At 40.6% G+C, this 17,912-nt stretch overlaps 1 long non-coding RNA gene across 1 annotated transcript; it reads right to left on the minus strand.

Annotated features, from left to right (window-relative positions):
* Positions 1 to 400: 400 nt before the first annotated feature.
* LOC132025150 (uncharacterized) lies at positions 401 to 9,688 on the minus strand. The gene is made up of 4 exons (XR_009406432.1): positions 9,654 to 9,688; positions 9,029 to 9,470; positions 5,142 to 5,362; positions 401 to 563 (listed from the first exon to the last, which is right to left on the minus strand). It is a non-coding gene; the product is annotated as an uncharacterized LOC132025150 (long non-coding RNA).
* Positions 9,689 to 17,912: the final 8,224 nt, after the last annotated feature.

The raw sequence follows: 17,912 nt of genomic DNA on the forward strand, positions 1-17,912 counted from the left end.
GGCAATTGTCCTAAGACGCTGCCAAGGGCGTCTTTAATCACTGCAACCAGTGCAAGACTGTCTAAGGAGAAGGTCCATTGAATATCACTGAGGACCACTGAGGAACAGCTTTAGGGGAACTGTGAGGCAGAGGCCAAATTATAAGAATTAAAAGAAGTGGGTGCTATGGACAATTTGTCATTCTTTCTGAATGTCCTATGCTTTTTGAAACCCCTGCAATGTTTGGGTATTTCTAGCTTTTTGCATTTTGCCTCAGCAAAGAAGGAACTCAGAAAGTGAAATTTCCAGTCTTTCTCAAAGCTGGGACGCAAGAACGTGACCCACACAGCACTGACCAGACACACCCATGTTAAATATCTGTTTAGAAATGAACAACTTGTAAAAGAGACTTTTGGAAAAATCCTTTATTTTTCTTTTGGTGGGTGGGAGCGGAGGTTTTGGCTTTTTGAAGAGCAGTGGTTGTGAGGTGTGTCCTGACTGGAAAAAAAAAAAGTGTTGTTGGGGTGCCAGGGATAGCGAAGTCCTCTGTAGTGCTTGATCAAGCTCCACAGTGGGTGTGGGGCCTACTTAAAAAAAAAAAAAGAATCAGAAAAAGATTTATACATAAGAGTCTTAATCATAATGCCATTTATAAAGGTTAGAAAACATTTAAAATACTCAAGAATATGAGACTACTTCAACAAAATATGGTTTAGTGACGTAAGAAGAAAAGATCATTAAAATCATCTTGTTGAAGAATTTTTAGGAATAAGAGAATAATCATGACATGCGGGGGGAAAAAAAAACAACCCAACCAAGATGCAAACTCCATATACTTTACTCTCCCAGTTGTGTAAACTAAAGAATTCTGCTGGAAACAGGAAGTAACACAAAAAAGTGCCAAAATACTAAGTGCTTAATACTCAGAGGTAGAAAGTCAGGTGATATAAATTTGCTTTTCCATAGTTCTCTAGCTTTTCTGTAATGAGCATATTAGTTTCCTCTTGCTAAAACTTCATTTTAAGTAAAATGTTCCATGATCCCTGAAGATGGGCCATTGACCTTTCTGCAGTCAGTAGGGTTCCAATCTGCACAGAAAATAAGCCTTTTGTTTCAGCTCCAAAACTAAAGCTTGAAATGGAATGGGATTCCCAAGACATCTAAGCCCTGGTTAGCAATCGTTTGGATGAATGCCAAGGAAGGGTCAGCAAGTTCTTGCTTCACACAAACTCAAGACAGTGAGGTGAGAACACATGCCAGTCAAGGGTCCACCACTTGTTTCATCTGGTGCTTCTTAACATTAATGCATACGTGAATCTACCAGGGATGTTGATAAAATAAAAATTGATCTCAATAAATCTGGATAGGGCCTGAGGTTCTGCATTTCTAATAATATCCAAGATAATGCTGTCGCTGTTGGCCCATGGGCCACACTTTCAGTTCAAAGCTTAGACTCTTCCCTAGACAGCCCAGCATTCCCTGCTTGCAAATACAGAAGATTTAAAAACAAGTCCAATCAGCAGGCTTTAATTAGATAAGTAATTTGCAGCTGGTATCTGGAAGCCCACATCTGGGGAGACAGTTCTGGGGGCAGCAGGTCATTAGGACATTAAAAATGATCTCATGGTGCAAGTGCACTCATGTGGATGTGTACGAGGCATATGTGTCTCTTGACACATATGTATTTGTGGTGAACTTCTTGGAGGAAATTCGCGGGCATTGTATTTCCTCTTTCCTGATGGAGTTGCTTTAGTGATCAAAAGAGCAAACCACCAATCCTTTCCCCTTGTCTTTTTCTTATTCCCTTTCATAAAACCTCTGGTCTCTGCATGTGTGCTCAGTAATAAGAGAAGCCAAGGCCTCCTGTGGGTCCTAGGAAATGCATTATCTAATCTAAAAATAGACAAGAGCCTATTGTCTCATGCACAAGTAAATCCCATATACTAATCCGGCAGAAAGTGATCTAGCCTTTTAAAAGATTTATTAGCTCCTGATCTTTTCTCTATGTATGACTATTTTTCATCTCATTCTATGACGGATAAATTGAATTAAGCGAGAGCTAAAATAACTCCTCTTTAAAGGTATATAAATCTTTGTTATGGAAACCTTGGGGTTTAGGAGGCCTCTAGGTACTTGAAGTACCAAAGCATTGAACAAGAAAGAGAAAAGTCACAGTTATTATAGGAACAGATGGTTTCCCAACAGTGGTGTATTATAAGTGTTTAACAACGAGTTCTTTAACAAAACACACACACACACACACACACACACACACACACACACAGAAATATTGCGGGGTCTAGGGGAGAGGGAAATGGAAAGCGATTGCTAAGGGGTATGGTTTTCTGGGGGAGTGATGAAAATGTTCTGAAATTGGATATTTTGATAGTTGCACAAAGCAGTGAATACACTAACGATCAGTGACTTGTACAATTTTAAACGGGAACAGCACACAGGACCCACCTCCCCACAACCTTTGTTCACACCATTTGCCAATTTCCATGCTGTAAACTACTCCCATCGTGGCGGATTCCAAGCTGCCCAAATGGCATTACGGAAGGCAGCTGGGAAGGGTCCGGGTTCTGGCACAGAACTGGTTCCCAGTGTGGCAATCCGTTTTCTGACCACCGGGGTTGAAGGGGATGTTCAGAGGTATACAGCTTTTCTGGAACACAAGCTTTGGAATTGTCCTTTCTTGTTTTTCTGGTTATTTGTTTTTGTTGTTCCTTCTGTCTTAAAGTGATCGGGATGTGGTGAAGAGTCTGAAAATGGCACCCTCAAGTCCAACATGTGTTCGTTTATTAATTTAGATTTTCAACAACATATTGATTAAGGGTCTCCTCACACTAGTCTCTGTGCTTTATGCCACAAATTCTAAGGTGTGTGGAATGACTCCCCTGAGGAGACCAGGGTCTAGCCAGGGGTACAAACATAAGCATGACCATTGTAGAACCTGGGCCTGTGTGTATGATTTAACAGAGGAACACACACCCTGATTGAGAGAATTATTTTCCTTGGTACGTGGAGAATGGTGTGGTATCAGAGACTGTCTCACAGAAGAGGAGATATTGGGCCTGGAATTAGAGAAGGATGTTGTAATTCAAAAAAATGGCATGAGGGAAAAGCATGGAGGCCTGAGGAGATGAGATGCCATGGAAATAAGCACTAATGTGCTGTGGCTAGGTCATAGATTCATCAGTAGCTGAGATGAAGAGTGACCAGAAAGATGAGCTGATATATTTTTAACACCTTGATGGGCCACCCTAAAGAGTTTGCACCTATCCCGCAGTCACTGGGGAGCCATTGAGATTTCTTTCTTTCTTTTATTTTTTTTAAAAGATTTTATTTATTTATTTGACAGAGAGAGATCACAAGTAGGCAGAGAGGCAGGCAGAGAGAGAGAGGGAAGCAGGCTCCCCGCTGAGCAGAGAGCCCGATGCGGGAACTTGATCCCAGGACCCTGAGATCATGACCTGAGCCGAAGGCAATGGCTTAACCTACTGAGCCACCCAGGTGCCCCACCACTGAGATTTCTTAAGCAAGGGAGAGACATGCACAGCTCAGCAGTATTACTGAGGGTCCACGGGTAGGAAAGAGAGATGAGAAGAAGCTAGTATTAGGGAGGCCAGACAAGAACATTGCGTTATTCCGGCTAATGGAGATGAATACGAGATGAATATGGTGATGTGTGAGGGTAGAGAGTGGAAGGGATGCAGTGGAGAAATACATCAAAATAGAGCTGAGAACACAACTGGATGTGCATGGGGAACTTATGGTAGAATCAGGCTACGGTAGAAGTTTCTTTCTCGGATAGCCAGATAAATGGGGTTTCCTATATAATGTCTTACACATGGTGGGTGCTGAGAGGAATATTTGCAGAATGTTGGCACAAACACCTGGGATATAGAGGGGCAGCAGAAAGTGATGGAATGCATTGAGTATGTCGAGCTATATCAGCCATGCCTCAGAGCACGGTTACTTAGTAGTTATGGGACCTTGAGCAAATTTCTCTAAGCCTTAGTTGCTTCACCTGTCAAGTGGGAGAATTATTTGAACTTCAAAGGACTTTGGTCAAGACTAGAATTAATACAACCCCTTAAATTATTTCTTAAAAGAGCAATCATGTAAGTGGCCCTAAAAGGTCAAGGGTCTCCAATCACAGTCCACAGCTCACTTGTGGAGAAAGACCACTTGCCTCCTACTATGTAGCTTCCCATGTGATCTCTGAAGCCTTCTTGACAGCATCAGGACTGGGGCATTTTTTTCGACTCATAAATTTGGCTTGAATCCAGATTTTGAGAGTTATTAGCACTGGAATTACTTCAGTTGGAGAGATTTAAAAATCTACAACTATTTTTTGGGCTCCCGTAGGAGACTACGACAAATTTGTTACACAAATTGAGAATTAAAAAAGTGGTGGCTCACATGCAGTCACTACAAATAATGATTAAATCCTATTTCTTAGTGTCCGAAGGCCCCTCAGGTACACAGTAACTCTTGTGTGTGGTTAAAAGGCAGAAGAAGAAAGACCCATCCAGCGCAAATCTGATTTGAGGGATCTGTGTGGCTCAGCGGCTGGTATCCATGAAATCTTGATACAACAGAGAACCCCATGATCCCTGGGTGGTCCGGAGCCCAGAACACATCTTATTTGGGAATCCCAGTAGCGCAAACTACCAGACACGGGAAGGGGACCCCTACCGAAGATGTTAAGGGAAGAGCATCAGAAAAGTGGTGAATGCCTTTGAAATGAGCAAAGGAGGTAAAAGGATGTCATCACAGGACACTTTTCCAGATTATCTCTACAGTTTCTCTGTCTTTGAGTGATTTTATAACCCTGTAAATTATACGTAACTGATAGCAATAAAAATAATTCATATTCATAGGCATGCGGATTAACCTTGTTTGGTTGAGAGGTCATTGATCCCCTCCAGGCCTCATGAAAAAAAGCACATTTTGCATCTATTAAGCCAAACTATTTCAGCACTTTTGGGGACTTATACTTATGTCCACTCTTTGGTTTCTCCTTGAGCTGGTTGTAATATCTTACTGGCGTCCTAATTAGGAAATGAGTTGAATAAAATCTTTAACATGTTTATTTTATATGATGATCATGATTTTACTCTTGAAATAATTGATCATTACTATTACTTCTTACTCACTTAAAAGCACAGGTAAGGAGAAGAGTCCCTCCAAACTCAGGGCATTGTCCGGGTGCTGGTGGGGAACAAAGAGTGACCCAAAGGAGTGGAAATCTGGCAAGACTCCCTCTGGGTTGCAGTGGAGGTCCAGCTTCTATTTCCCCAAAGCAAGAGGAGTACCTCTTCAAGTAGACCTTAGGATGGGTCTTCAGATTTCTGGCCCATGGGAGATTCAATGGATGCTACATTGAGGAAGAAAAGGCAAATGAATACTTTAAAGGGCCGGGAAAATCTCCATCAGGATTCAGAAAAGTTCTCGTCTCTAAAAGCACATTAGAAAATCCATCTAATTTTTGACTGCCCGAGAACACACTGGTTGTGTATCTCCTTATACGTATAAAATATAATGACACATTAACAATATACCAAAAGAAGTGGTCCATGTTAGTAGGACAGGGGTTTGTTTCTCATGATGGAGATTTTCTAAATGGATGATCCGTTTAGAAAATATGAGGATCCAGCTTTTCTCAGGATGGAGAGAAAGAGTCAGTGTGATTCATTAGAGGCAGTGGCAGTATGGAAGCCAGCCTGTAGGAAGCACAAAGAATTCCCAGAAGGAAGAGAAAGGTGGGTTGAGGAATGTGATTCTGGGCACGCAGAGCAACCCAATGTGATGTTCTTAGTATGTCAGGATTTTCTTTTTTTTTTTTTTCTTTAAAAAAAAATTTATTTGAGAGAGAGAGAGAATGAGAGAGAGTGAGCATGAGAGGGGGAAGGTCAGAGGGAGAAGTAGACTCCCTACTGAGCAGGGATCCTGATGCAGGACTCGATCCCAGGACCCTAGGATCACGACCTGAGCTGAAGGCAGTCACTCAACCAACTGCGCCACCCAGACACCCCATGTCAGGACTTTCTTGGTAATGAACTGTCACCTCACAATTACAGATATGGCAGGAGGTAATGGTGCAGAAAACAGAGGGGTAGTTGGGAGGACTACCTTGTCGGGGAAGGAGATGAGAGGAAAGACATGACTAACACTGGAGTCTCCAAACGGAAACCATGGAGGGAGTGGGCAAGGGAGTATTTGAAGGACGGTGTGTAGTGTTACACATAAATATTACAAAATGAGAAGGAAGCTGAAGAGTGAACGACAATAGGAAAAGGAATCCAAAGAAGGAAGAAAAGAAAAGGTAAGTAGAATTAATGAAATGGTAAGCAAAAAAGCCACACTTGCGGCGCCTGGGTGGCTCAGTCAGTTAAGCGTCTGCTTTTGGCCCAGGTCATGATCCCAGGGTTCTGGGATTGAGTCCCATGTTCAGCTCTCTGTTCAGCGGGGAGTCTCCCTCTGCCTGCTGCTCCCCCTGCTTGCCCTCTCTCTCTGCCAAATAAATAAATAAAAATTTTTTTAAAAACTACACACTCAACTATGGACTCTGAAAAACAACCTGAGGGTTTTAAAGGGGCAGGGGTTGGGAGATTGGGGAGCCAGATTAAGGAGGGCACGGATTGCATGGAGCACTGGGTGTGGTGCAAAAACAATGAATACTGTTACGCTGAAAAGAAATTAAAAAAAAAAATTAAAAAAATACTAGAACATAAAACAAATAAAAAACCCACACACTAGATCTTTTTAAAAAAACAATGAAAAAGGCAAACTTATAGCAAATCCTACCACAGAAAAAGCATCATATTAAATATGAGAAATTGACATTACTACAGAAAAGCAGGAAATTAGAAGATATATACAAGGGAATAGATTGTACAAGTCAAGCCAACATATTGAAAAAAAAAATGCCTTTCTCAGAAATGAAAATTGTCAAATCCAAATCTATTCCCAATTAAAAATCCAGAAATAAATCTCAATCATGTGTAAGAGCTATGGGAGAAATACAAATCTTTACAGAAAGATACAAAATAGTAGTTATGGGTTGGAGAAACACAGCATGTTCCTAAGGTCAAGGCTCACTACTATAAGGATTTTACTATCTGCCAAATTAATCTATAAATTCAGGACATTCCCAGTCAAATCCCAAAAGAATTTATGGGCCAAATAATTACAAAATTCATTTTGAAAAAGAAAACATAATAGTTATGGATGCTGAGACAACCAAAAGAACAGTGGGGATGAGGGAAGGCCCCCTCAGTTCCCCAGTCTGCCCCCAAATATAGTATCCAGCTGGAGTAATTCAGAGTGTGCCAGTAGATACAGAACACAAATTGGACAAAGTGATAAATACTGTTGGGACACTAGGCTATTTGGAAATAGATAAAATCAGGCCCTTATTTTATACCAGACATAGAAATAAAGAGCTAAGACTCAGGAGCAGAACCATAAAAGTATCAGAAAGAAAATATTTTTATTTTTTTAAAATAGTCTTGGGGATGTGAGAAAGACTTGCAAAATGAGATACAAAACCCAGAGCCCCAAAGGAAAAGATTTATAGATTTGACTATGTAGAAAATAACACGTCTTGATGACAAATGCCCCTAGAAAAAGTTGAGACAACTTGGCTGACAAGAAAAAAATGATCAGTAACCAGCAAATATAAAAAGTTCCTAAAAATCAATATAAAACCAACAAGCAAAAGAGAGATGAACTAGTTGTTTGTGTTAAAAAAAGGAGAAGAAAAAAATGTGAAGAATTACTCCAACATATTTAAGAAGTTGTCTCTGGGTGGTGGCATTGTAGAGGCATGATTTTTTAAATTATTTGGATGATCCACAATAAGCAGATAATAGTTTTATAATTAGGAAAAGACTGAAAATCAACATATAAAATCTTGAATACTTCATATATTAGCATTTATGTGAAAAAAAACTATGAACAACAAAAATACCAGAAGATGAACCCATAGATAGGCATGATTGTATCTAGATGGCAGATAAATGGTGATTTTCTTTTTTCTTCTGTTTTTCTTTCTTTTCCAAGTATTCTATGATGAGATTTGAACTTTTAAGCTTTAAAAAGACAGATTTTTAAATAATTCATTGCATATAAATGTTATACTATAAATGCGATAAACATGAATGCATTTTGTTTCAAAAGATTGTCCAAAAGTTATTTCTATCTTTTCAACTTCTTAAACTTAAGATGAAATCATAGGTGACCATGTGTGTATTCTATGGATGTGTTTTAAAGGAAAGCTGTAAGAAATTTTTTGACATATTGCAATATTTTATACCTGCTCCAAAGAAACCAACAATGCCTCGGGGTTGTTTTTTTATTTTTTAGTGGGGGCTGTCTTCCGGAGCCTGAAGGGAGAACACTGTTTTTGTTTTGTTTTGTTTTTTAACAACCATGGGTCAGGCACAGGCTTTAGTATAGAATTTCAACCTTCTGCCTTATAGAGGAAAATGTCCTGTAAGATGTGGTCTCTGGGCTGACCAGATCATTAATTTTAGTTTAGCAAGTTCACGGCAAAAAAACAAACAAAAAAACCAAAAACAAGCCCCCCAAAACAAAAACCTAAACCAAACCAAAACAAAAGAACCCAGGAAAAACAAGTGGTGACTTGAATTTTAATTTTAGTATATTAACATGTCTTCAAGTTTTCTTTGGGGGAAATGGTGGTTTTTAAGGTACTAATGAAAAGGAATTCTGATCTGTATTTCTAATTAAATTTCTTCATTCTCATTTGCATTTTATTTATGAAAGTCCCCATCAAGCTATATCTGAATAAAATAAGAATCTCCCCGGGGACAGGGATACTCCTTATTTAAAAGTAAGAATTACTCCTTATTGAAAAATCTTCTTGCGTTAGAAAGCTTCACGGAAGAGGGAAACAGAATTAATGTGCCTACGTGTTGGCATTCTGTATCTCAAGGAACTCTTCCAGCCCAAAGCTACTTTGTGTAAATTTCCAGGGTAGAGTGCTTACAACAGAGGCACAGAAGCCCTTGAAACTTACCCATGGCATTAGCGGATGGTTCCTTGTATCATTTTGCTACCTTCATTCAATTTCTTTGTTGATATCCAGGAAACTGGAATCTTTTCGTAAATCAAACTCTCCTATTAAGAACCTGCAGATCACGTTTCCAAAGCCACGGTAAAATCAACCTTTGAGATCTGAAGTCTCTCTTTGTGGCAGCAACCAGGGGCCCAGAGAATTCTTTTCCTTTAACTAAAGAGAAGCCATTACCTAAGTTCCCCTCAGGCTCCTCTGCCATAAAATGGCAGGACTTCCATGAAAGTGCGTTCAGTGTTGTTGAAGCATTGCCTTTGGCTTTTTTAGTCACTGCCGCTGTGTGTTTGTTCAGCTGGAGAGGTCAAATGATTTGTTCTTCCAGAAGTTAATCATTTATGACAAATTTGCTCAGCAGATCTGTGCACAGAAATACGTGGTAGAAAGGCTGGAGAGGCACAGACGAACACATTTGTCTTTTAAAAAACGCTCATATTCATCAATGTACTTTCCCCTCATTTCAGACACTAGCCTCAGGCCACTAGTGTTTTGTTAGCACTTTCTTTCCATCATTTTCTATCCTGTTCTACTCTCCCCTTTTCTTCATGTCAATTAAAGGCGTCGAACTTACCTTCACCTGCCAGGACGCATCAAGACTCAAGCTGGGCTTCTCCTGGTTGAGTGGAGGTGGATTTTCTGGGGAAGCTTAGCTTGGGGCCGGTCTTGCTGGTACTGCCCTAGCACTGTGTTCACACGGGAGTGTGCTGAAAACATAGGACGGCAGATCACTTAACCTCTCTCTACTGCACCTTCTCAGGTCCCTCTCCCCAGCTATGGTTGGGGTCGGAGCCATTTTGGCCATCTCTGGGAACGGCCTAAGGAAAACTTGGGTTGGAGGTGCATCTAATGTGGATTTCTGTGGAATATACTTATTTGGTTCACACTCATGTCTGTGTACAGTTCAGTTAGTGCTGGTGTCGCCAGGCTGCTACTCTCCTGGTGTGAGGACAGGAAGGGGATGGCCCAGGATGGGCATCCCATGTATGTGGGAGGTGGACAGAAACACTGTCCAGAAGGAATGGAGCCTGAAGGTAGTCTGTGAAAGCCGTCGATTTTTGCAGCTCACATGTGGAGGAAACTTGATAGAAATCTGCCCACATTTGACAACAATACTTTAAAAACAATTTCTGAAACATTATTAATAACAGCCGTGTTTTTTTTTTAAGATTTTATTTATTTATTTGACAGACAGAGATCACAAGTAGGCAGAGAGGCAGGCAGAGAATGAGAGGGGGAAGCAGGCTCCCCGCTGAGCAGAGAGCCTGATGTGGGGCTCGATCCCAGGACCCTGGGATCATGACCTGAGCTGAAGGCAGAGGGTTTGACCCACTGAAACACCCAGGCACCCCAAGAGCCGTGTTGTTAAAAGAGTTTTCTAAACTATCAATAAGAAAAATTGGTCAACCATGCCAGGGAAAAGGTCTTTGACCTTTTATTTGGTGTTATAGCATCTTCGTCATATGAGGAAATGATCAGAGACCACAGCCAAAAACACAGGGAAAAAAGCATTTTTGAGATGTGTCAGGACTTTAATTTTTATAGTTTTTTGAAAATGTGTTATTTATTTTTATATTACTTTCCCCTGGGTTTTATGGCACATGTGATATTTGTCAGCTTTCCAAAATTTGTATTTTGTCGTGATTTCTGATTTCCTTCGCAATGTACCCAATTTTACATCCTTTTTAAAGAAGAGGAATCCTGAGACTGTTAAAGGGTTAGAGGCCTCAACACAAAGATCAGTCCCTGGTTTTAACTGTTGGAAACCATTGTGATGCTTCTGGAAAAAATAATTTATTCATTAAAGTTTCTAAGTGAGGACGTTTCAACTCAGAAGTTAAAACCTTGAAGGCAAGATTCCTCCTGTTCATCTTTCTGGTCTACTGTGTTCCAAGGCACTTATAACCAATACGTATGAGCCTGGAGAAAAGTCAGTCCTTCAAAATTGGAAAGTGCTTTTCTGAATCTGCACTCAGATTTTTCCAGCTTCTGTAAAATAAGATTTCAGCTTCGAGGGCATCCATTTCCACATGTTAGACCAACACTTGGAAGTCTCTAAAAATATAAAGCAACATTCAGTAGGAAGGAAGCTATGTCATAAGAATAATTTGGCTGGTTCTTAAGAACAGTTAGTAACTGGGCACAGCCAAAGTCGGTGTGTTTGTCTTCTAACAGATCATAATACCAGGTGGCGTAGGAAAAGAAGGGAATGAGAGGCAGGCAGCATGTTTCAAAGGGGATTGCTGTGTGATGCAAAAGCCATGGATCCCAGAGGGAGGCATGTGCCGTCCCTGCTGTTCAGCGGGGCTAATCTGGTGCTTAGTACCAATGACTGGGGGAATAACAGACTGGTAGGACCTTCTCACAGGGAAGGAACCTTCTGGTGCCGCTTATGCATAGACTCCAAAAGACAAATGCCTTTGGGACATAAGGTAATTCAGATCTGATTATGTTATGTGGTTCCCAGACTTTAGCCCCAGCAGCACCTGGAGGCCTTGTTAAGACAGAGCTCGATAATAAGCCTTAGACAGTCTATGTGGACCTAACTCTTGGAGAGGAAGTGTTCCAGACCCAAGACCCATTCTTGTGTCGCTGAGTGGGGGTCAAGAGACTGTGTACATGAGACCTTTCCTCACACTCAGCTATGCTCTGAGTGGGCACTGTTGGCATGGAGAAGCTTCCAGGTGGGCTAACTAGAAGTAAGCATTTCATGTGGTTAGTTTGGGGTCCATATTTGGCTTTCTCTGTTTGGACCTAAGTTAGAGGTGGAGGCAAAAATGAGAAATGCTTAATTAAGTCCTGGCCATTTGGTCTATTATTGCCATTGTTTGGCATGCTTCCCTGTTTAGTATAGACAGTGGTCTGACTTCCTGCTGTTCTAACTTTTCGATTTATAGACTGGCTGGTTTCTTGGGCTGGTTATTATAGATAATGGGTTGGTTTTCTGATTTGGTTGCTTCTGATTATAAACCAGAGTTCTATTTTTACATATTGTTTGGCCACTGTCCATTTGTATATTAAGTCTCTTGGATGTTCAATAAAAGCTTATTGCCTCAAATAGCAAGAGAATATAGACACATGCAGTAGCTGAAAACCAAGTCCCTATTCATCCATTCACTCTCGAATATTATTTAAACACCCGCTCTGTGCCATACATCATGACAGCACTCTGGATACAGTGGGGAACAGTGTAGGCTGAGTCCCTGTGCCTTTGGAGCTTATGGTCCATATAGAAATAAAGATCCTTGAGTAATTATAATGAAATATAATTAATGAATTCATTGAGGAAACATGAGATCTCCTCTGAGAGGACAAGAGTCCTAGGGAAAGAGATTTACACTGAAATTTAAGGATGAGTAGACATTAGGTGAAAATTGGTGGTGGAAGGAGGTAAGGGTGGAAAAGTGAGGGGAACATTTTGTAGGCCGAGAGGTCATGGGTTCATCAGCTCTTGCTGTTTTAGTAAGAAACTCTCCCAAATCTCAGTAATTTACCCTAATAGAGTTATTTTTCCACATACTAAGTGCAAATTTGGATGAGTTAGACCTTCTGCATGACTATCTTCCAAAGGTGATGCTGGGATCCAGGCTCTTCCATTTTGCAACTCTTCACTATCAGGTGCACAGATGGGAGACATGGTGACTAGGGGCATGGAAATCTCACACCTAGTTCGTAAGTCTTGGGATTGGAGATGACTCATCACATTTGCCTACATGTCATGGCAAAAATCAATCATTTGACCCTCCTAGATGTCTCAGGTCTGGGAAATAGGAAGACATGGACACATAGTGAGCTCTAGCAGCTTCTACAACACAACAACACACCCAGGGATCACAGGCAGGAAGTAGTGCTGTGTTTTTGAGAAGCTGTAGTTTGGGATATGGAGGATCAAGGGTCAGGGGACAGCTGTTAGGACTAGACAGGGAGCCAGATAATTTGGGAACTTGGGAGCCACAATGGGGAATTTGGGCTTCACCCAAAGGACAATGAGAGCCATTGAAGGGTTAAAAAAAAAAAAAAAGGAGAGTGTTGAGATCAGATTTATGGCTTTTAGAAGATTGCTTTCATTTTATCCTGGATACTGTGCTGGAACAGGGCAAGACTGGGAAGAAGGAACAATGCAAAATGTTGATAGTCTGTAAAATACAATGCTAATGAATTCTTGATCTTTGGTTGACAGCAGATAATCAGAGTTCAATGTGAACATGGTATTAGGCAAATTTAAAATCATCTGCTTCATTTAACATTTCTTGAATGCTAGCTTAATCCTGGTTCTGATATGTCTCAAAAAACAAAACTGAATCTCACTTCAGAGGTTAGCTATATGAGCATGATAACTTTTTCATAGGGAAACAGTACACCGCAGTTCTGACATGAGAGGGGTCCATTTTATTTTGAGTGGGAGGGAAATGGAGGTGGTAAACCCATGTTTAATTGATTGGACACAGAAAGTCCTCACAATGGGAGAAATCAACCTAAAAATTTGGAATTTTATTGATAATGAGAACTCAGAGGAGATTCTAGCTGCCCTCTCGCTCTGACAGTGTTGTGTCTGTTTTTGTGTCAATCACTCGCATGCCTGCACAGTCTCTTAGTTGCCCCATGGGAAACACAGCAAGACTCAACCTCAGATCTTCTCTGCAGGCCTAGAAGGAAAGTGAAGTCATGAAAGTATCTTCCAAAGGATACCACTGGAAGCAAATGCATTCTTCTTCATAGTCCAGGGAAAATAGTAAGATCACTGGATGAGAGTTCAGGGAACTGGCCATTTTTTATCTGTCCATTTCCCTACATACCCACCTTCCGTGGAGCTTTCTTCTTCTCATACAGGATAATGACTTACCTGATTTAACCACAGGGCATTGTATTATATGGAAGGGTCTGTTATATTTTTATGTACTTTTTTTTTTTTTTAAAGGAAAGGGGAAGGGGTGATGAGGGGTGCAGAGGGAGAGGGAGAGAGAGGATCTTAAGCAGACTCCACACCCAGCGCAGGACCCGATGCCGGGCTTGATCTCACAACCCTGAGATCATCACCAGAGCTGATATCAAGAGCCAGATGCTTAACTGACAGAGCCACTCAGGTGCCCCTTGATTTTTTACCTTTTTTTTTCTTTTTAAAGATTTTATTTATTTACTTGAGAGAGAGACAGTGAGAGAGAGCATGAACAAGGAGAAGGTCAGAGAGAGAAGCAGACTCCCCATGGAGCTGGGAGTCCGATGCGGGACTCGATCCCGGGACTCCAGGATCATGACCTGAGCCGAAGGCAGTCGTCCAACCAACTGAGCCACCCAGGCGTCCCGATTTTTTACTTTTAAGAGTAATTTAATACAGTTGGTTTCGAGAGCTTCACTAACTGTTGCAGTATGTCTTCTCATGAGACAAGTCCTCTGGTGCCTTTGTCTAAAACAACGGGAGTCACATATGAAGGCAACACAATGAAAACTGTTTACTTCTTTTGCAGGCTCTTGCTCTCAACAGTCTCTTTACACTTTTTCAGGATGTAAAGGAAACAGCTGATGAATGCCTGTGTGTCTTTTTGGTGTTGCTTGTGTGTTTATTTTTAAATAAGTCAGAGAGACACAACCCATGGAAAAGATCCAGGCCTCAGCTCTGTTGCTCTCTGCTAAGGGCGTGGCTATAATATTGCCAGGTCTTGCTTGGAAGGCTTAAATTTAAAAACTCTTTTTTTTTCTTTCTTTCTTTTTCTTTTCTTTTCTCTTTTCTTTTTTTTTTTTTTTTTTTTTTTTTTTTTTTTTTGCATTCTCCTAAAATTCGCAGAAAGCCTAAATTTACAAATTAATGGATAAACAGATTCAGAAGAAACTCTTAGCTCTTTGCAATGCTCTATGTGGCCGGGTTGGAAGTCTGAAATAAAAAATCATATATGATAGATCCCTTAAAAATATTTTTATACCTGGTTTGTACAAGTAGCAGAGGCTCATGCTTGTTGTCTTAATCTGTTCAGGCTGCCATAAGAAATACCACAGGCCGGGAGGCTTATAAACAACGAACATTTATTTCACAGTTCTGGCAGCTGGCACGTCCAGGGTCAAGGCACAGGCAGGTTTAGGGTTTGGTGAAAGCTTCCTGGTTTCTTTTCACTTTGTCCTCACATGGCAGAAGGGCCTCGGGAGCTTTCAGGGGTCTAAGGGCACTAATTCAATTTATGAAGCCTCCCTGCTCATGACCTAAGCATCTTCCAAGGTCCTCACCTCCTAACACTATCACAGTGAGCATTAGAATTTCAACATATGAATTTGGAATGTGGGGGAGATAGGCGGGCCATAGCATTCATTGAAAATCAACCATCCCAACAGGTAGAGCTGGTTTTTTTTTTTCTTACTGTTTTTTAATTTTTTATTTTTTATAAACATATATTTTTATCCCCAGGGGTACAGGTCTGTGAATCACCAGGTTTACACACTTCATAGCACTCACCAAAGCACATACCCTCCCCAATGTCCATAATCCCACCCCCTTCTCCCAACCCCCCTCCCCCCAGCAACCCTCAGTTTGTTTTGTGAGATTAAGAGTCACTTATGGTTCGTCTCCCTCTCAATTCCATCTTGGGGGCTTAAGTGGGTAGAAGAATAATCTAGAGCTGGTTTTTTTAATAAAATGTTATCTAATATAGACTGTGCTGTATATAGGTTCTCTCACTTACTTAGGTATAACCATTTCCCCCATGGCATTACTATTTCTTTGCAAATATATTTTTAGTGACTGTATAATATTCTGCCGTGTGAAATTTTCATAACTTACTTACTGTTTGTCCACTGGCTGATGTTTAGGTGTTTTTGCGGTTCTGACAGTTATGTTTAATACTGTAATCATTATCTTGGTGTATATGCTTTTTGTCTTTATTTGTAATTTCCATAGATTCCATGAATTCTTAGAAGTAGACTGGGTCAAAAGACATAAATATTTCCAAGGCTCTTTTTTCTGTCACTAATAAAATGATTCTATGGTTCTTTCTTCTTTAACTTGTTGATGCAATAAATTGAACTCAGGTAAAAAATACTGTAGGGAAAATTTTGAAGAAGTGCTACCTATGTAATTTTTTTTTTTTAAGATTTTATTTATTTAACAGACAGAGGTCACAAGTAGGCAGAGAGGCAGACAGAGAGAGAAAGAGGAGGAAGCAGGCTCCTCACGGAGCAGAGAGCGAGATATGAGGCTTGATCCCAGTACCCTGGGATCATGACCTGAGCTGAAGGCAGAGGCCTTAACCCACTGAACCACCCAGGTGCCCCAGCTATCCATGTAATTGTATAGCAAGTTTGTAAAATTAGATTAGGTAGGATTATTGGTAAGTCAACGTAGGGGGGTCACATGGATATATAGTGAGCACTGAAAGTTTTTACCACAAACCAGCATGTGCAGAGGTCCAAAGGCATAAGAGAATGGTGGCAGAAAATGGCAGCTGAAGGTTGAAGAGCATCTATATTTAATGTTTCCCTGTTTTCTCCAACATCTAGGGTCTTTTTCCTAGCAGGATGACTCAAACCTTCAGTTGTGTGGGATTTGAGAACTTGGTTGTTTTGGTCTTTATTGTATGAACTTGGTTTTTCATTGATCAGAAGTGTTTGTTCAGGAGGTGTTAAGAGGCGTCCAGCCAACCCCCCTGGGTTGCAGACTTAGCGTTCCTTAACATTTCTTGATTGAGTCACAGCGTCTATGTCTCCTGGTCAGTTTGCTAACTCTTTGCTCTGTCTGCTAGATTAGTTGTGTGAAGAACCCAGAATGGCCGTGGCATAGTCTTCGGCCTCTAAGGTAACAGAGCTGAAACTGCATTCTCTGTAGAAGAATTTCTCCTTTGAGCATTAAGACCACCAAATCCTTTGATCTCAAGATTTGGGTGAGAAAATAAAATTCCCCATCAAGTAATCTGGCCATTTCTACTCTCTTCTTTTGGTTCCCAAGCCCAAGCATACTGGCCTTTTAAACACCCTCTTTTTAAACACTTTATTCAGAAGTGACACATTACCTCTCATACTCTAGAAGTCAAAACGCAGCTGCAGGCTGAAGCTAACTGCAAGGGAGGCTGGGAAATGTAGTCTGGCTGTCTGCTAAGCAGGAAAAGAAAATGAGTCTTATGAACACCTCGCAATCCCTACCACCCCTCCCTTCCGCTCACCAAATCAGTTTTTGCAGTGCTCTGCACTCCTTCTTTCATAAATAGGTTTCAAAATTATGACATAGTTCTAGTTTTGTTAAAAATGCAGTAAATACACTTTTTTCTTTTATGTGTGGTTTGTTTCAAAGAGAAGACAAGTGTCACTCCTCTATTTTTAACCAGGAGCCTAGACACCACTGAGCGGGCTACCTATTTATTTTTAGTGACCACATTTTGGACTGTTGTCAATTCTTAAATTTGAATAATTAGATTTAGATTCAGAATTAGGTTTTAGATTTTTGTTCTTGGCACCTAAGTACTTCTTTAGGTAATTAAATGCAACTTGGTGCTGCCCGTTATGTTTGAAAATACTTTAGAAATGATTTTCTTTTCTTTGTGTACAAAAGTATCCAGAACAATCCAAGGTCAAACACTAAATTCAGTATCCTAAATTTTGAATGCAAATCTTTTGCATTCATTGATAACAAGAGAAAAATCACGAGCAATTGTTCTTTGATGACTTCTTAGTATTATTTTATGTAACAACTTCCAGGTAAAGCCCCTTCTGTGATAAGACTTTCTCAGCCAAATCACAGCTCAGTCAGAAAACCCAGTGCAACCATTTCTGGGCCTGGTTGAGCACAAAAGAGGGTGAATAGGTGTCTCAATCAGTACGTATTTATTAAGTGCTTTGTATGGACTCCGCCCTGTTT

This window comes from Mustela nigripes, chromosome 9 (assembly GCF_022355385.1).
Source record: "Mustela nigripes isolate SB6536 chromosome 9, MUSNIG.SB6536, whole genome shotgun sequence".
NCBI classification, from domain to species: domain Eukaryota; kingdom Metazoa; phylum Chordata; class Mammalia; order Carnivora; family Mustelidae; genus Mustela; species Mustela nigripes.